We start from the raw sequence: 5,123 nt of genomic DNA, 5'->3' as shown, positions 1-5,123 counted from the left end.
GCAATGTCCAGCATAGAGAACTATGTCTTATTAAAAAAAAATGAATCATAGAAAACTACATAAAAAACTAATAATGTAATAAATGGAGATTAACAAAAAAAAAAAAAAATTAAAAAAAAAAAACAAAAAAAAAACAAAGGGTATGTGTTAGAAATAAATACTGAAGTATTGACAGGTGAAAAAAAAATTCCATTAAAAATATTAATGGCAGAGATATTTAAACATAATTCTTATTGTAGCAATATATGGGCATAATCTAATGGCATATTTTAGTTCTCGAAGAAAATATGACACTTAATTGTTTCTATCATAATGGAAAGAAAATTAAATTAGGAGTTAAAAGGAGTCCTGACTCTATTATTTAGCACCTCAGTGACATTGAGAAAGCCACTTAGATTCTTTGAAATTCAGTGTCCTTATCAATGAAATGAGATTATCTACTCTAGTTACCTTCTATATATATTGTTACAAAGACAAATGGATTTCTGAAAGTGAACGTGATTTTTTTTTTTTTTCTGTGCTATATTCTTATATACGCCTACCCATATCTAGCATCGCTTTCTGGCTATCAAGGTGAGGAATTGGGGTCTCCTTTGCCAATCTTTGAGTCTCAAACCCAGGAGAACAGTGACTCTAGTAGATACTTTAGGTCAAGAGAAAAGTGACAAATTATTTTGAATACACTGCTTCTGTTGTATTTTTTTGGAAGCCTCTTGGGTTGGCGTTCATTCCAATCAACCACACCACCCGGAAAGCTGCTTTTTTCAGGTGCGGGGTGCTGGAAGGGCCTTCGTCCTTTGACACCAGTGACCTTCTTGGACTGATGCTGATGCTCTAATCCTCAGAGAGAGCCCGTGTGCCCAGGATATCTAGAGCAATTTTTCAGTCCCAGGAGAGGCAGTCTAGATTGAATTAGCTTTGGTTCTTCCATCACTAATTAGACGGCGCAGCAGGCCTGCCTCAGGGCATAAAAGCATCGATTCAGTTCCAGTAATAAGCTTAATGAAGTACCTTCACCCTGATTCTGGGTGCCAATTCTCTAAAAATCGCCCTGAAATGTAAAGCTTCAGAAATACTGGAGCTACCCAATCAATTTAGAGACACAACAGGAAACAAGAAAAGTTACATAGCTATTTTACAGGATATGCTTGCATTCTCTCCAACCCTAGGTTTGAAAGGCATCTTGAGAGCAATGAATTTATTCCTCAGATTCTGCGGTGGATTATGCTTGCACCGTCCTCAGGAGTCAGGATCTCTTCTAAACTTCTAAATGCTACGTGCCACAACTGCTTTGTAACACGGCCAACTTTCCAACAACCTTTGCCGCCCTCATTAGTATGAAATATGACTCCTGCTCATAAATGAGTATTGCCCCCTTGCCGAATATCGTCTTGATCCAAGAAACTTCCATGTGAGGGTTAATAACCAGATATGTAGAAATGAAAGAAAATTAATGGGGTCATATAAAATTCTCAGTATAAACCCACATTTTATACACTGTGGTGCATTTTCACCCCCAGTTTCTCATAAGAAAGAATCTGCCGTGAAGTCTACGGGTCTGGAACAATAGGCTGAAAGAAGACAGTTAAAGAGGAGCCCAGTGGAGACAGATAAGGGGCAGAGTCACAGTGTCTTAACATGGAAAGGAATCCTAAATTTTTATCAAGGCCGGCTTCTCATCCACAAAAGAATTATCTTTGTCTGCCTAACTGACAGCGGCTCCAGCTCCAGCATTCCTAATGCAGGGACCCGTTGAGGTGATGAGGCGGGGCTGTCCATCATTGAGTGGCTCCATCTGCTAGGAAGTAGTTCGTTATATTTAGCCAAAATCTGCCTCCTATAACTCCTTCCACTTCTGCATTTGCCTTTGGTGACAAGAAAGCACAAGTCTGTTCTTTATTCATAGGGAAGTTATTCAAAACTTAAGGACAAAATAGGTCCCCCTCCCCCCACCCCCCCGGAAATCTTTTCTGTGCCAAATGGTCCAGTTCTTTGAGCAATGATCACTGGCTGATTTTGAGGCTCCTAAGTCCTCTGGGTGCGGACTCTCCTCTGGAAAAACCCGAGTTCCTTGTTATTCAAAAAGTGCTCCGAGTCCCAGCGGCTTCAGCCTCCCCTGGGAGCTTGCTCAGACCCCATGCCAGACCTCCTAACAAGATGGTCTGCATAAGCGATAAAGTTTGAGAAGCACTGTTGTAGTTTGCTGGACTATGTCTTAAATTATAGCAACTGGAATTATGTAAATCCCTCAAGTGTGGTCCAAGGACCACTAAATATAGTGAGATTATTTACCTTGCTCTGTACATTTTATTTGTATTAAATCTCTTATCATTGTTTTATTTTTCTAGCAAATGCCTCACACAGTTAGTACCCCCTAAGGTGATGACTAAGAAGACAATCCAGGCCTTTTTCACATAAACCATGGCTAATCATATTTGCTTCTCCTCACAATGGTATAATTGATATTTTGCTCCTATATATGAGAATATCCACATATGATTATTAAATTTTATCCTGTTGGCTATAGCCAATTTTTCTACTCTGTTGGGGTAATTTTGAAGCTTTATTTCATCAACCATCACGTTACTTATTTCTCCCAGCTGTATCCTTTTAAAAATAGATGAGCATGTCTCTTTATTTAAGACACTGATAAAAATAGTGAATGAAACAAGGCTAAGGGCAGAATGCAGTAATATATTTCTAGAAACTTCCTTCATAGAAACACATTAAGTTCTACAAATGTTGGCTGGGAACCTGTCATGTGTTGGAAACTACCCTGTGTTAGGTACCTGAAATACACAGAGAATGAGGCAACCTTCCTGTCCTTGAGAGGCCCGCTGTCTAATGCAAATTCCGATCTGGAGATCATGCAAGGACATCTCTTGCCAGCACTTCTGTGCTTTCATTAAGCTAATTATGGTAACAGAGTCCATGTCTGTGTGCCCTGAGGCAGGTCTGCTTTGCCACCTAATTAGTGATGAAAGAACCAAAGCTAATTCAATCTAGTCTGTCACTCTCTAGACTGAGGAATTATCCCAGACATCATGGGAACACAAGGTCTCTCTTGATAGTATAAGAAAGGACAGCCAACACCACAAGATTTTTATTTCTCCTGAGGAGTTCACTGAATCAGAGCAAATGTGACCTTCTACAATATATATACCTTGGAAGGAGACAGAAGAAACTCATCATATACAACATATGTAGCAATATCTCAGACGGATGGCACAGGAGAGTAGGAAGAAAGACCCTGACTTCTGACCAATTTTGTCTTAGCAGGCTGATACCTTAGAATTGATCCACCATCAACTGAATAAGCAAAACTCAAGACCTCCAGCAAATTCAGATAAACATTAAGAAAAAAAAAATCCAGCTCTGTGTAAGGAAGATCTGAATAAAAAACTTTAAAACTGACCAATGTCTTGACATTGTTAGTCTAATTCAATTTTCAATTTCTTTGGAATTGAAAATTCTTTGTCCCACAGTCCCTAACAACCTGCTGGGCTTCCCAATTCACCTGCACCTTCCCCCCTGGTCCCTGGGCCCTAACATTCTTCATTTAACAATCATCGACAAATGTTTACTAGATGCCTTTTATGAAACAGGCCTTCATGAAAATAAAGCAGCATATCAATAAATAAATAAGGTTATTTTAGTTATTGACAAATGCTGCAAAGAAAATAAAACATGGTAAATGGTGAGTGACACAGGTGTGTGTTCCTTCATATTCGACCAATGTTCTCCAGTTCTGAAGAAGAATGTTCCTGGCCAAGGGAATGTTCCTACCCAAATCTCCCCGAGACCGAGCCCGGGGCCCCTATTACTAGATTCCCCTCCCCCCCCCACAGGTTCTTCTTAACCACTTGGGTCTTAGCCATTTGTTGTCTGCTCTACCTCATTTTCAATGGACACCTTAGATCTGGTTGTTGGTTTGGACATTCTACATATAATACTTACAAATTCTCTCTTACCCAGGCCTTGTGAGTTGAATTCCTGGCTAGGGTTTGCTTTAGGACCCCTTTTTCCAGGTCCTTCCCTCTAGAGAAACAGACTCTGGCTCACTCCTCTCATTAGAACCCAGGAGCTTTTACTCTGTGTCCCCATAGTGCCCTGAGCTTCCCTTTCTCATGGAACTTTCATGCTATATTGTCCTTGACATGCCCATTGTCCCCACCAGACGGTCAGCTCTTTGAAGGTGGGGGCTAACTCTCCAGCCCATCTTCCAGCACAGTGTCTGACACAGCTTGGCCCTCAGACACTTGACATGAGTGGATAAGGAGTGAATAAGTGGTTTTATTATTTATTTATTTATTTATTTTTTAAAAAGTTTTATTTATTTATTTGACAGAGAGAGACAGTGAGAGAGGGAACACAAGCAGGGGGAGCGGGAGAGGGAGAAGCAGGCTTCCCGCGGAGCAGGGAGCCCGATGTGGGGCTCGATCCCAGGACCCTGGGATCACGACCTGAGCCGAAGGCAGATGCTTAACGACAGCCACCCAGGTGCCCCGAATAAGTGGTTTTAGATTCAGATTTTTAACTTCACCTCATTTGGCTGAGTCATACTGCCATGTATTTTTAATATCTATAAAAAATATATATATTTTTTCTGATGACATTAACTACCAAGGGTTGTTTCATGTGGCTATATTTTCACTTTGTTATAAGGACGTTACATTTTTTCAATTCAAATTGAATTCCATTCTATTTAAAATGGCTTTGGGCAACCAGTCTTACTGGACAATAGAAAACTCAGTGGGACTTTGTGGCATAAGATTTATACGTTTCTAATTCACCTCTGGTATATATCTTGCTCAGTTTTAAGTGACACATGGCAATACATCTGTGATTTTTCACTTTAGAAAACCAAAGTATTTAATATTTTTTTTCTATCATTTATGTGTGTGTGTTCTCCAAGAAATCTCTGGAGATTTTTTTTTTTCAATCCTCCTCCTTGGACATTAGAAAAAATCATAACTTTTCAGGAAAACAAGACTGTGAAAACAAGCAATTTTTAAGCTTGTCTTAAAATTCAGAAACAGGGACATTCTTACATACATAAGTAATAACATAAGTACTGTATTTTGGAAAGGAAAGAGAGTCTTCATGCTTCTCCCCAAATTCTC

This window comes from Callorhinus ursinus, unplaced genomic scaffold (assembly GCF_003265705.2).
Source record: "Callorhinus ursinus isolate GAN/ISIS: 27379988/994484 unplaced genomic scaffold, GSC_fseal_2.0 scaffold19, whole genome shotgun sequence".
Classification (NCBI taxonomy): domain Eukaryota; kingdom Metazoa; phylum Chordata; class Mammalia; order Carnivora; family Otariidae; genus Callorhinus; species Callorhinus ursinus.
The sequence above is the reverse complement of the archived record's forward strand: the minus strand, read 5'-3'. Positions refer to the sequence as shown.